The following is a 16,140-nucleotide window of genomic DNA, read 5'->3' on the forward strand; positions in this document are numbered from 1 at the left end:
GTCGGACTCCCCGCTTCTCCGTTTTCTCATTTGCTAGACAAGGCTGACCCCACTCCCCCTGGCACAGTGGGCTAAAAGTGAAAAAAGTGAAGGGGACTGCTGCGATCGTGCCATCCAAAATCATACTGCATCGTTGCAGGAAGACCACCGTGTCCGCCCACCTGACAAAGAGACCTTCCAATTTTCCTCCTGAATCAGTCACAGCCGCATATTACCCGTGTATGTTTGAACACTGTTCATCATAAAAGCCCAAATATTCCATAGGTGGCAGATTATATGCAGCGTTGCAAAGGCTATTTCGTTAACCGAATCCTAAAATGCAAATCTGCTACTATAATGTGTGTATTGTAATTGCTTTTCTACAGTGCTAGTAATATGTAATAAATGTATGCACCATGCAGCGTAATGTCTTTATATAGTATTTTATATTAATGTAATTACAAAACAGTATTGCATAGACATTATATACCTCATCCAAGTTCAAAGACCTGGCCAGGCACGGTACTACTAAAAATGTCCTAGGTGTATGTGTGTGTGCCCTGTGATGGACTGGCAACCTGTCCAGGATGTTTCCTGCCTTTCGCCCAATAAATCAGACCGACCGCGACCATGGCCAGAATAAAGCGGTGGTAAAACTGAAGATAAACGAACGAATTAATACATCGTCTGGATTTTGATGCGTGACTCTCCAGACGCACCATGTTGTGGACTAAAGCGTGTATTACTGGTAGTAAAATGTAATTTTCATTTTTTTCTGCTTGACACTTTAAACAATGATTTGTATTAGATTGGGTAACGGTAACACCTGGCAAAGTCCCCACAACCACTAAAGGGTATCTTAAAATTGACAATATACTGTTCTATTATCAAATCTGTTCCAGTTTTAATAGTATAATCCTAATAGTACGCATACACATGTTTGTTCATGTGTATGTGTATGGAAGACAATATCAGATTTTGGTGGTATTCTTATGAATGGGCATGACGTCACCTTCATGCTCTTGCTGCTTGCCATGTTAAGTAAGAATCCTACTGCAATACTCGTGCCTAAATGTGAGTGGTCCAGTTTTTATATATATATATATATATATATATATATATGTATATATATATATATATGTATGTATATATGTACATATATGTATATGTATATATATAATGTATGTGTACATGTACATATACACATACATTATATATACGTTATATATACATTATATATACAGTGTATCACAAAAGTGAGTACACCCCTCACATTTCTGCAAATATTTCATTATATCTTTTCATGGGACAACACTATAGACATGAAACTTGGATATAACTTAGAGTAGTCAGTGTACAGCTTGTATAGCAGTGTAGATTTACTGTCTTCTGAAAATAACTCAACACACAGCCATTAATGTCCAAATAGCTGGCAACATAAGTGAGTACACCCCACAGTGAACATGTCCAAATTGTGCCCAAATGTGTCGTTGTCCCTCCCTGGTGTCATGTGTCAAGGTCTCAGGTGTAAATGGGGAGCAGGGCTGTTAAATTTGGTGTTTTGGGTACAATTCTCTCATACTGGCCACTGGTTATTCAACATGGCAACTCATGGCAAAGAACTCTCTGAGGATGTGAGAAATAAAATTGCTGCTCTCCACAAAGATGGCCTGGGCTATAAGAAGATTGCTAACACCCTGAAACTGAGCTACAGCATGGTGGCCAAGGTCATACAGCGGTTTTCCAGGACAGGTTCCACTCGGAACAGGCTTCGCCAGGGTCGACCAAAGAAGTTGAGTCCACGTGTTCGGCGTCATATCCAGAGGTTGGCTTTAAAAAATAGACACATGAGTGCTGCCAGCATTGCTGCAGAGGTTGAAGACGTGGGAGGTCAGCCTGTCAGTGCTCAGACCATACGCCGCACACTGCATCAACTCGGTCTGCATGGTCGTCATCCCAGAAGGAAGCTGACGCACAAGAAAGCCCGCAAACAGTTTGCTGAAAACAAGCAGTCCAAGAACATGGATTACTGGAATGCCCTGTGGTCTGACGAGACCAAGATAAACTTGTTTGGCTCAGATGGTGTCCAGCATGTGTGGCGGCGCCCTGGTGAGAAGTACCAAGACAACTGTATCTTGCCTACAGTCAAGCATGGTGGTGGTAGCATCATGGTCTTGGGCTGCATGAGTGTTGCTGGCACTGGGGAGCTGCAGTTCATTGAGGGAAACATGAATTCCAACATGTACTGTGACATTCTGAAACAGAGCATGATCCCCTCCCTTCAAAAACTGGGCCTCATGGCAGTTTTTCAACAGGATAACGACCCCAAACACAACCTCCAAGATGACAACTGCCTTGCTGAGGAAGCTGAAGGTAAAGGTGATGGACTAAACCCAATTGAGCACCTGTGGCGCATCCTCAAGTGGAAGGTGGAGGAGTTCAAGGTGTCTAACATCCACCAGCTCCGTGATGTCATCATGGAGGAGTGGAAAAGGATTCCAGTAGCAACCTGTGCAGCTCTGGTGAATTTCATGCCCAGGAGGGTTAAGGCAGTGCTGGATAATAATGGTGGTCACACAAAATATTGACACTTTGGGCACAATTTGGACATGTTCACTGTGGGGTGTACTCACTTATGTTGCCAGCCATTTAGACATTAATGGCTGTGTGTTGAGTTATTTTCAGAAGACAGTAAATCTACACTGCTATACAAGTTGTACACTGACTACTCTAAGTTATATCCAAGTTTTGTTTCTATAGTGTTGTCCCATGAAAAGATATAATAAAATATCTGCAGAAATGTGAGGGGTGTACTCACTTTTGTGATACACTGTATATATATATACACACACACACACACACACACATATATATATATGTAATGTGTATATATAATGTATGTGTATATGTACATGTACACATACATTATATATATATATATATATATATATATAGAGAGAGAGAGAGAGAGAGAGAGAGAGAGAGAGAGAGAGAGAATGAGAGAATTCTTGCAGCATTTTAGATGTTCCTCTTGGTTTTTGTGACTTTCGATATAAGTTGTCTAGCTTGATTTCTTTAATATTCATTCAACTTAAAAATATCTGTTCATGTTGACAGTTATTAAGTTCATGTTATTTAAAATAGCTTTTTACTAAATTATGAAAAGCTAATCCACCAAACTTACAATATTTTGTTGGATCAACGTAATTCTGTGAGCAACTGGCATAACTCAAAAAGACTAATGCAAAACGTTGCCTTATTTATGTTTTTTTTTTTTGGTTGACCCAGTGTTTTATTTTTTAGAGTTTATGTGCTTTTGAATACATTTTATTTTGACATATTGGCTCACACAGAGAAGTTTAAGATTTATGTTGTATAATAATAGGCAACCGTCTGTCTAAACTTTAAGATATCATATTGCATCCATTTACTTTATGCTTGATAATGTTAACAATGCTGTCTATGTCAAAGTTAAGATGTAAGACGTCATAGTCTCTAAATTTAAAAAAGTATGTGTAATGTACGGATGTTGTTTATTGCCTGAATATCATAGTACTTTTAGCATAGTGATTTTAATTCAAATAAGAATGTATTAAATTATACTATTAGTTATTAGAACTTTTTCTCCTGCATTATGGGGACATCTGGTGAACCACTTAGATGAGCTTCAGTCACTAGTTGTTCTTGCACCACAGTTTGAATGAATGAATGAATGGGTCAAGGTACAAGTTCTAACAGAATTGTTCTAACAGAGCATTCTTACACACAAAGATCTTAGAAAGGATTTCAACCATTTCTGGCAACACTTCCCATCACAATTAGGACGAAGTGTCCCGTGGAAAGCACGTTGTGTGGTTTAAATCATATCACCTCTGAGAGAACAATGCGGTGTGCTGGTGAAATGTTTGTGGTTTATGATTATGGTGTGGAATGATTTCTGGTGAGAGAAAATTTCACGCTGCTTTATAGACTAGTGCATCAGTTTATTGCTTGCGACCTCTTCCGGCGATCATTGTCAATGACAGCATGTCTGGCTCGTGTTTTTTGTTTTGTTTTTTGGTTTTTTTACATTCTTCTATAAATTGGTGCTAATAGAAAGGTTTGGTCATTGAAAAATCTTAAGTACAGACTGTGTAATCCTGGTAAGCAGATTTAAAGTTGAGGCGTGATTTTTGTTACATATATAGAAATGTTTATATATAGAATTGTTATTTAGATAGAAAATAGGTGATTGTATAAGGAAACCCCATTTAAATAAGCTGTGGCTGTGCGTAGTATACTCTACCTACCAGTTATGGAATTGCCTCAGTTTCCATCGATGACTCATTCAAGTAGTTGCAGGACAGTGAGATAAAGAGTGAGAAAGAGAAAGAGAGAGAGTGAGGGGAGCGGTAGGGTAAGGGAGGGGATTCCAGGAGTGGTTGACGCAGCAGACAAGGCTTGGAGCTGTCGAAAACCCAGCCATATCTCATTAATATGAAGGAATTGGACCAAATGAAGAAAGGCACCTCTTGTGTCAGTGGAGGAGTTTTCCCCCTGCTGCAGCATCAAGCGAATGAGAGAGAGGTTGGCCTGGAATTACCTCTGAGAAAGACTGAGAAAGAAAGGTAGAAGATAAAAGTGCGATGGCGAGACAGAAAGACTCAGACAGAGAAAGGTATAGCAACACAAAAGGAGAGATGGATAGGCAAAGGGACAAAGAAAGACAGAAAAAAGACAAAAGTGGGGTGTTAAAAACATGTACAACCCAGAATTAGAAAAAGATGGGGCACAATGGAAAATACAAATAAGAAAAACCTGCTGTGTTAGCATAAACCAAAGATATTTAATGTTTTGTCTGGTTAATTTCATTTTATTTGTTAATATATATCAATTCTTTAAACGAAGGAATTTACATATTTTTCCCACTACAGTGCATAATATTATTAAACAATTCAAGGAATCTGGAGAAATTTCAGTGCATAAAGGGCAAGGAAATGTCCTTTAAGTGTTGTGAGAAAGTGGTAAATGTTTTACAGTCCCACCTTTTTTGTTGACCAGACAAAACCTTTTAAAAAATGTATATATAAATAAATTTGAAATTTGCCCTCTCAGAATTTATAGATGGTCTATATGGCCAGAAGTGTTTGGACACCTCACCACAAGCTTGTTGGACATCACATTTGGAAAACAAATGGTATTGAACCGATACTTATAGCCAGGTAAACAAACAACAGAATGACCACCCAGATGAGGTTTTTATCATTGTTGGCGATTTTAACCGCACCAACCTAAAGTCTGTGCTGCCAAAATTACTTCAACATGTGATTTATGTGACAAGAGGAAAGAACACACTCCAACATCTCTAAAGTATACAAAGCCTCATTTCTTATACACCTTAGACAATCTGATCACTTTTCACTGCCCTAGATCCAAAACACTGAAACCCACCTTCAGAACTATTAAAACTTGGCCTGATGGAGCGTCTTCACTGTTACAGGACTGCTTCCAATGTACCACCTGGGACCTGTTCTATGATCAGGATGTGGACACTGAAACAGTTCTGTTTTACATCAGAACTTGACAATGTCACTATCAACTGACACATTTTTCCCAAAAAGAAAACTATGGATGACAAAAGAAGTCCAGAACCATCTAAAAGAGAGAACTGTACAGCACTGCAAGACACAACATGAAGGTATGATTGAGGAACATTTTACAATCTGGGATTCCACGCATATGTGGCATCCAGCACATTACAAACCTCTGGAACAACAAAGATCCACAGCCAAGTAACAGCAACTTAAAGACAGAGGATCTAAACTGTTTCTTTGCCCGATTTAAGGCACAAGGGATGGACATGGCTGCTACACCCACACCAGCTATCAATGTGATGAATCCTAAGATCTGTGAATGTCAAAAAGGCTGCAGAGCCTGATGGGATCCCAGGAAGTGTGTTTAGAGACTACGTCCACCAGCTGGCAGAGGTGTTTAGTAAAATTTCCAATGTTGAAAGTAGCTACTGTTTCTGCTTGTCTGAAGTCAGCCACCTTAATTCCAGTGCCTAAACAGGCTAACATCTGCTGTCTAAATGATTATAGGCCAGTGGGTAGCATTTACCCCTAAAATTAAAAATGCTTTGAAAGACTGGTCTTAAAATGTTTTAAAACCATCCTTAATGTTTTAAAGCCATCCTTAAATGTTTTAAAGCCATCCTCCTTCTTACTCTGGACCAAAATCACTATGCCTACATAGCAAAGAGATCCACAGAGGATGCAATTGCAATGGCTCTCCATATCTGGAACAGCAAATGACATATGCCAGGATGCTTTTTATTGACTACAGCTTTGTATTTAACACCATCATCCCAGCAGGCTGGTCACCTAACTTTGTCTCAGAAATTCCCTGTGCGTGTGAATCAAAAGTTCCTTTCCAACCACCTACAAAAGGTCAAACTCGACCCCCACTTCACTTAAAGCTTGACCCTCAGCACCAGAACACCACAAGGATGTGTTCCCTTCTTTATTCTCTCTACACAAAGGACTGCTTCACAACATACCATTCAAATGCGATAAATAAATTTGCAGATGATGCAACAGTGACAGGCTTGATCTAAAATGGGGATGAGATGGCCTACAGAGATTAAATCTGGTGGTGTTTATTGAACAAACTGTCACTGAATATAAAAAAACATATTAACTTATTACAGATTTTAGGAGACATTGTGAGGGCATCTAACCCTTAAACATCAAAGGTGAAGAAGTGGAGAGGGCTTCCAGCTTTAAGTTTTGGGGATCCACATCAAAGAAAACATCTGGACCACAAACACCCCTGCTCTGATAAAAAAAAAAAAAAAGCTCAACAGCAAATCTATTCTCTGAGAACACTCAGAAACAAACACTGGCTGTGGAGCTTTTGGCAGCCTTCTATCACTGCTCTATGGAGAGCATACTGACATAATGTATCAAAGCATGGTATGCCAACTGCACAGTGTCAGACAAAAAAGCTCTTCTGAGGGTCATTCACACTGCCCAAATATATAACTGGAGGGCCCTGTCCACACTGGAGGACATCTTCAGAACTTGCCGCTTAAAACAGAGCCAGAAGGATTCTGAAGGATAATCTTTTCTCTCTGCTTCCATCTGAAAGTCATTTTATGGAACATCTAGATTGAATAACAATTTTTCCCAAATGCAATTGCAGAATTTGTACATTTTGTAAATTCAAATAATAATAATATTGTTCCATGAGAGTGCACACCCTCTTATAATTGAGGATTTGGCTGTGTTCTGAATAAACCAGTCACATTTAAACTCATGTAACATAGTAGTCAGTGACAGCTGCCAACAATTAAAGTAATTCTGATTAAACCCCATATAACTCATGTAACATAGTAGTCAGTGACAGCTGCCAACAATTAAAGTAATTCTGATTAAACCCCATATAAAGTTTAGCTATTCTAGTAGGATTTCCCTGGCATTTACTTAGTTGCATCTTACAGCAATCCACAAAGAGCTTATAAAGCATCAAAGTGATCCTATTGTTAAAATCAGTATCAGTCAGAAGAAGGGTACGAAAAAATACCATGGAAACCAGTGAAGACAGTCATCAACAAGTGAATAAAATATGGAACAACAGTGACATTACTAAGACCTGGACATCCCTCCAAAATTAATCAGAAGACAGGAAGAATGGTCTGGGAGGCTGCCAAGAAGCCTACAGCAACATTAAATAAGCTGGAGGATTTTCTGGCAAGTACTGGTTGTGTACTATATGTTACAACAATCTTCCATGTTCTTTATATTTATGGGCTGTGGGATAGGGTGGAAGGAAAACATTTAAGTCCGGCTACAACATCCTAAATCAGGGGACTGGTCACTTTTCCAACCCTGTTATTCTAGTTTTTTTTTATTAGTTTTTTTAGAAGTTTGCTGTTGTCTTATTACTTGAATGCTGTAAGACAAAACTTGTAAATTAAGCTGAGGAAAGATATTTTTGTGAGTTTTGATTTCAAACTGTTAGACAAAAAAGTAACTATTTCAAAGGGGTGTGAATATTGTCTACAGTTTTTAACTTACATTTGCTTTTCAAGCTGATTTCCTTTCTAAAACTGTTACCAAGTTTAAAGGGAGGAATGTTTGATATTATCACTGTCTTAGAGCAGGCACATATAGTAATGTTACCAGTACCATAACACCTTAACATATATTCTGTTTTAATTTATTAACCAAATTCTCTTTCCTTAATAAAACACCACAGCGCAGTTGATGCAAAAGGCTGTAAGAGTAAATGGAATGGCAGATACCTACAACACATCCTTCAACAATACACGGTGCCCAGTGATATCAGTGTACTACTGTAATATTTTAAATTTAAAGGTAAATAAGAGATTAGTTAAATAAGGAAAAAATAAGAAAGTGTAAGAAGGTCCTTCAGATAGGCAGACAGACAGAATAAAAGCTGGAGAAAAAACAGAGTGGAACAGATAATGAGAGTGTGAGAGAGGGAGAGAGACAGTGCAGATGTAAAGACAGGGTCAGCAAAACAGCAGAAAGATAAAAATCCTGTTACTCTAAACCATGTTCGTTTAGCGTAATTGTACAAGTCTAATATCTACAAAAAATCCTCTAGAGGATGAAACAAAATGTAAAAGAGGGGAATTGTCATGTGTAGGAAAGCTTTCATCCAGACTGAAGGACAAATGAAGGACATTGGTGATTCAAAGACTGATGTGGAAAAACATCCTGCATTTCAACAGAGGAGTTGTGCCTGTCAGTATTTTAAGGGTTTTTCTTTTTTGGTTATTGCATTCTTGGCTTCCCAGTGTTAATAAAATGCTTCAACATTTTTAAACTAATCAGTAGTGTATAAGCAATTAGCACTAACAATATGAAATGATTCTCATACTGATTTTCAATTCAGTGCATGAATCACATACAATTAAAATAGTACTAATTAAATGTAAGTGGTATAATCTGCTGATAAAGTAGATTTATGTGTGTCCTACAGAAATACATCCTGTAAACATTCTATACCTTGATCACAGAAAGTTTACTGATGCAGTGCAACTCAGTGGGGTATGGTTCTGTTCTGTTCAGGAATGCAAAGCACTGCAGATTTGCCGTTGTGCACTTAACAGAGTGCATCTCCTGAACTGCTCTCCCTTCTTGGCATGTAATCTACATATATCATAATATCATCAAACAATAAAAATCATCAGAGAACCTTCTGTTTAGCCTTGTGCAATCACGCAAGCACTTTCGCAGTCTGAGAGATGCAGGAGGAGCTTCTTACCTCAGGCCATCAGCCTTCTCAATACAAAGATGCCCACCACACCAACCTTGCCAAACTGAAACTTCTACGCTGTAAGACAACGCACGTTTACATTCCATTACACATATGCAAAATGATTTGCACACTAACATTACTTGATTAGTTTTGTTTTATTTAAGTTAAATTTTTCTACTTTTAACTTCTTACATTGTCTAAGAAGTTGGGCCAGAATTTAAATTTAATTGCAGGTTGTATACTGTATATAACAGTGTATGTGACCAATAAATCTTGAATCTTAAATCTTAATCTTGCTTGTAGAATTCTAATTATGTGGTACATCAGAGTTACAAAAAAAACAAGGGCACTAAACAAACATCACCTATCATAGCACTAATTTAGTCCATTTTGATGTAGCCTAGACACATCACCTGCCAGTCCAGTTACATCTTTGCTATCTTCATTGTCAGAAGTTAGTAATGTTTAGTAGCAATACATCAAAGAGACCAAACGTAAATATATTTTAACATGTCAGGATTACATCACAGATCTACAAGTTATTTAATAACTCAAGTTCACAGAACACAAGTGCAAACAAGACAATATACACAGTGCAGATAAAAACAGTACAATAAATACAAGGCACATTCTAACCTAAAAAGTGAGAGGACAGGACCTAAGACAAGTGTGGTGTTGCCCAGTACATGGTACTGATTGAATGTCAAGGTTGTGACATCGAAGAACATTGTGCAAAAATGAAAAAATGTGCAAAATGCAATACTGTGCAAGGATGAAAGTAATAATAGAGTAGTTGAATGTGATTTTATAGCTGTCAGAGTCTGGGGAGCAGTGTGTGTGTGTGTGTGTGTGTGTGTGTGCTTCAGTGTGTGTGTGTGCTTCAGTGTGTGAGCATGCATGATCGTGTGCATAAGTGAATGCATGAGTGAGTGTAGGAGTGTGCATGAATGAGTGCTTGTGTGAGAGTGTGAGTGAGTGTGAGCTTGTGTGTGTATATGTAAGAGAGTGTGTGTATAAGAATGTGTATGTGTGTGAGTTAAGGAGTCTGATAGCTTGTGGAAAAATGTCTAGCAATGAAGGGCCAAATGCTACCAGATGGCAGGAGAGTGAAAAGTCCATGTTATGGGTGTGATGAATGCTGTTTTGCAGATGCAGTGTTTGTTGTAGATGTCTGTGAGAAATGGAAAAGAAACCCTGATGATCTTTTTTGTTGGAGAGTCTAGATATAGTGCAATTCCCAAACCAGACAGTGATGCAGCTGCAGATGATCTCACTTGATAAACAAATCAGAATCAGAATCAGCTTTATTCTCCAAGTATGTTTACACACATAAGGAATTTGTTTCCGGCTGTTGTTAGCTCCCTACAATTTACAAACAATGCAATATACACACAAGACTAAATGTAGACAATGTACAAATTTACATGTTCAGCAGAATTTGCATATGTACAGAAAATATAAAAATAGCATAAGATAAATAGTAAAGTAAGGTAAGATGCAGTTACAGTATTATCAACATGTATAAAGTGCAGTGTGGCATGTAAACAACAGTAAACAGCAGTTCAGTTTTAGTTATTAATGAGTTTGATGGCATTTGGAAAAAAACTGTTAGTGTATGTTTGATTTTGTGTGCAGGGCTCTGTAGCACCTGCCAGAGGGTAGGAGGTTAAAAAGTTCGTGTCCAGGGTGTGAGAAGTCTGTAATAATTTTTTCTGCCCGGTTTCTGATCCTTGTTTTGTATAAATCCTGGAGGGTGGGCAAAGGAGCACCGATGATGTTTGCCGCTCTATCCACCACTCTTTGCAATCTGCATCTGTCCTGTTTTGTGGCTGAACTGAACCACACTGTGATGGATGTGCACAGGACAGATTAAATGACTGCGGTGTAGAACTGTTTCAACAGCTCCTGTGGCAGACCGTGTTTCCTCAGTTGATGCATAAAGTACATCCTTTGCTGGGTCTTTTTGAGGATGGAGTTGGTGTTGGCCTCCCACTTTAGGTCATTGGAAATAGTAGTTCCCAAGAACCTGAAGGTCTCCACGGTAGACACAGTGCTGTTGAATATGGTGATGGGGAGCAGTGTCGAAGGTTTCCTTTTAAAATCCACTGTCATCTCTACAGTCTTTAGTGTGTTTAGCTCTAGGTTGTTCTGACTGCACCAGAGCACCAGCCGATCAATCTCCTGCCGATCGTAGTGTCGTCTGCAAACTTTAGTTTCACTGTTGGGTCTGTAGAGGTACAGTCATTAGTGTAGAGAGACAATAGCAGTGGAGAGAGGACACAGCCCTGTGGTGCACCAGTGCTGACTGTTCTTATGGTAGAGGTGATATCCCCCAGCCTCACCTGTTGTGTCCGGTCTGTCAGAAAGCTGGTGATCCACTGACAGGTGGCGGGGGACACACTTAGCTGAGACAGTTTGAGGTGGAGAAGTAATAGTAAAGTTGGTACTACTGCACCATTAAAATTGGAGGTACATTTAACTTCAGTGCATTTGTGAAAACAACAATGTAGCAGACATTGTTTTTGTAAGCTTTTTCTATGAGTGGATTATCATGAATTGACGAGTTCACGTGAGACGCCGTGTCGAGGCCTGTTGAGGGTTATATTGCTTGGTCTCATTATTTTAAAATCCTCGCTGTTTATCTTTGTTTGTATTTTAACTATTTCTATATCAAATATTTTCTATGAATTTAGCAGATTAAACGTTTGTATTTAGGACATTGAATGAGTAAAGTTGTTATTAAAGAATATAAACTGGCTAGGTGTTATATGTCCAGTGGAGCTTGTACTTCTTTATTTTTGTAATGTTAACATTTAGGTCAGTGGTATACAATAGGTCGCCCTAGGGTTGCCAACCGTCCCGTAAAATACGGAATCGTCCTTATTTGGAAACTAAACTTGGTGTTCCGTATTTAACCGATACTGGACGCGCTTTATTCCGTATTTTTATCAATTGGAGAGAAATGCTGCAGATTAGACTGAGACTTCCACACTGGAAGAAGCTGAACTACAGCAAAATTACTCTAAGAAGAAATCTAGTTTGGTTAACTAAAATTACTTTGTGGAAGAAAATATCAAATTGACAGTGTACATGTGATATGAAATATAAATAAAATATAATACAAAAAAGTAACATGCCAGCAAAAGATGCCACACAGTTGAGTTTATTATACTGTATATAACAGTGCCCACTGTAATACATAAACTAAACAAGACGACACAAAAAAAAACAAGTATTTATGAAAAAGTGTTATAGAAATGTTCAGCATTTTTTATAATACCAGGTCTATTTTTTTTTAAGTGAAATTTGCAATAGTTTGCACTATTGAGAAAAAATGTTACATGATGTTCTTCATGCATGTTGTTTTTCCTAAAATATGGTTCTGATTTATTATTATAAAGAGCGAAAATAATATATGTTAAACAGCCTATATTAAACATTTTGATAATGTTCCTATGACGGTGTAAGACCTGTAATATTTTTAATAGGTGTAAACACCCGCCAAAGCAACCCCCACCCTATGCCTTCTGCCAACCTGCCAGCCCAGGGTGTGAAAGTTGGCAACCCTAGGTCACCCATAATAATTAAATTAGTGAAAAGGGCATACATTCATTAAAAGCTGTAGTGTCGAAATAACGTGTGTATTTTAACTGTGCCACTCTGAACGTGCTAATGCCAGCTTAGAATGATTACTGTTTACATTTTAGGTTAAAAGTGGTTATTCTCTTAACCCAGTTTAACACATCAGCTTAAGCCAAATTCAATCATTGTTTTCGTTGTGTTTAATAAAGTCACAATTATGTATTTGCTTGGTTTAATACTGTGGGCATTCATTAATTAATTACTGTAAACTACCACACCTTACTGCCTCAGCAAAGGTGGTGGCAGTGGATACGCTATTGCAGTGAATATAGGTTTAACAAACAATACACTATAATCTAAAAAAAAAATTAGATTAGTTTAATAAAAAAGCATATATGCCATCTAGTAAGCAAGAGGTCATTTCAAGGCTTGGAATACCTTTGATATGATTTTATACATTGATGTATGCATTAGTATAATTAGTCAGCTTGCATGTAATGTGATTTTTGGATTAATTCTGTGTAACTTTCAGCTTGTAGATACTTTCTTAGTCTTATAAAATAAATGAATTCATAAATTAAATGTAAACAGTTTTTTTTTTTTTAAGTAATACAGTTAGAGCTGCTGGGTAATAAATAGTAAAATTACTTTAAATGTGCAAATCCTGTACATCTGTCGTGAAATGAATCAAATTCTATTTTCTTACCTACCTGTAGTTCCAGGGCGTCTTCTAACGTCATTGTAGACTCCACTATATACTGTATATGATGCCTACATAATTTAGCCCATATTTCTGCCTGTCATCCTCACTGGTGAGGAAAACCTGATCTGTGGTCAGACTTTAATACGATGTTTTTTTTTTCAGATGCGTTATTATGGTAAGGGTCTCCAGAAGCTGATGATACCTAACATGGGGGCAATGGTTACACCATAGACATGGATTGATGCCTTGCAGGGCAACACACATTCATGTACTCGCTTGCACCTACAGGCTGTTAAAATAGTCAATCCACCTACTCGTGTTTTAAGGAGGTGACTAGCCTGTGCAGAGACAGGAAGAATACCTTACAGACACTGAATGGAGGCAAGAATTGAACTAAGGCCCCCAAAACCTGTGTTGCTATGTGACACCCACTCTACAACCATACTATTATTCCTGTTGTAGCCTAAAGTGTGTATACAGTCTGTTATCTGACACTTATCTACTTTTGGTTCATATTCCAGGTTTTTCACTTTTATTTTCATGTACGTAATGAAGAAAAAATTACTACAAAATGTAAGAACAGCTGTGCTCACGGGGTGCCCAGGCATTTCACAGCACATCAGTCTGTCTTCTGGTTTCTTTTTGTGTTTTGTTTTACTACAGTGGTCAGGAGAGTCACATAGGTGCTGTACCAGCACACAATGCAGCCAGCAGCTGGTTTTATGAGCACCCTGGTCTGTGTTCACAGTGTACAGAATATGGCAGTTCCAGTTTTTCTCTGCTTATTATCACCAAGTGTCCGTGTGATATATGATCCTTGGGTGGGAAGAGGACTCTTGCCTATAAGACATACACAACAATGGCTTTTGAGTACCAACTGTAAAACAACATCCAGTTACTTAGTTTCCATTTTATTTCAGCTAATTTATTTAAAATACATTATAGTAATAAAAAAACTAATAATTTTAAAAAACGGCCCATATCCACTGTCAGGGCAATAATGAAGTTTAGAACAACTGGAGATGTAATGAACCTGTGTGTAAAAAGATTTGTGTATATTTTAACAGTGCTCACAGTAAGGACTGTTATTATGGCACAATTTTTTTTAATGATCATAGTTGAACTGTGCTATATTTTATCAAATGTCGCTTAATTTGTGTTTGATGTAAATAAAAGGACCACTGATATAGTGGAATATATGTGATTGTTTTTGAGTTGTTTCATTCCCGAATGCCCTAAAAACCTTTTTAGGATATGTGGTATCATGACTAAATAAGATATCAATCTATTTTAAATGAATTCCAGCTGGGCTGATTCTTTTAGGAACCTGCTATCTGTTCACCACCCTCTCTTCTACATGGCATGTATGGATTCTGTTTGTATAATTCAAGCAACAGTAAAATACTCTTTATTTTCAGATTTTGTATTAGAAAGAAGAGGCTCATCATTTAGGAACTCTATATAGACAGTCATTTTGTGGGTCGTTTGGGTATGGCCTCGGCACACAATCAGGTTGCTGTTGATGTACAGTGTATCACAAAAGTGAGTACACCCCTCACATTTCTGCAGATATTTAAGTATATCTTTTTATGGGACAACACTGACAAAATGACACTTTGACACAATGAAAAGTAGTCTGTGTGCAGCTTATATAACAGTGTAAATTTATTCTTCCCTCAAAATAACTCAATATACAGCCATTAATGTCTAATCCACCGGCAACAAAAGTGAGTACACCCCTTAGTGAAAGTTCCTGAAGTGTCAATATTTTGTGTGGCCACCATTATTTCCCAGAACTGCCTTAACTCTCCTGGGCATGGAGTTCACCAGAGCTTCACAGGTTGCCACTGGAATGCTTTTCCACTCCTCCATGACGACATCACGGAGCTGGCGGATATTCGAGACTTTGCGCTCCTCCACCTTCCGCTTGAGGATGCCCCAAAGATGTTCTATTGGGTTTAGGTCTGGAGACATGCTTGGCCAGTCCATCACCTTTACCCTCAGCCTCTTCAATAAAGCAGTGGTTGTCTTAGAGGTGTGTTTGGGGTCATTATCATGCTGGAACACTGCCCTGCGACCCAGTTTCCGGAGGGAGGGGATCATGCTCTGCTTCAGTATTTCACAGTACATATTGGAGTTCATGTGTCCCTCAATGAAATGTAACTCCCCAACACCTGCTGCACTCATGCAGCCCCAGACCATGGCATTCCCACCACCATGCTTGACTGTAGGCATGACACACTTATCTTTGTACTCCTCACCTGATTGCCGCCACACATGCTTGAGACCATCTGAACCAAACAAATTAATCTTGGTCTCATCAGACCATAGGACATGGTTCCAGTAATCCATGTCCTTTGTTGACATGTCTTCAGCAAACTGTTTGCGGGCTTTCTTGTGTAGAGACTTCAGAAGAGGCTTCCTTCTGGGGTGACAGCCATGCAGACCAATTTGATGTAGTGTGCGGCGTATGGTCTGAGCACTGACAGGCTGACCCCCCACCTTTTCAATCTCTGCAGCAATGCTGACAGCACTCCTGCGCCTATCTTTCAAAGACAGCAGTTGGATGTGACGCTGAGCACGTGCACTCAGCTTCTTTGGACGACCAA

Source organism: Trichomycterus rosablanca, chromosome 3 (genome assembly GCF_030014385.1).
Source record: "Trichomycterus rosablanca isolate fTriRos1 chromosome 3, fTriRos1.hap1, whole genome shotgun sequence".
Classification (NCBI taxonomy): Eukaryota; Metazoa; Chordata; class Actinopteri; order Siluriformes; family Trichomycteridae; genus Trichomycterus; species Trichomycterus rosablanca.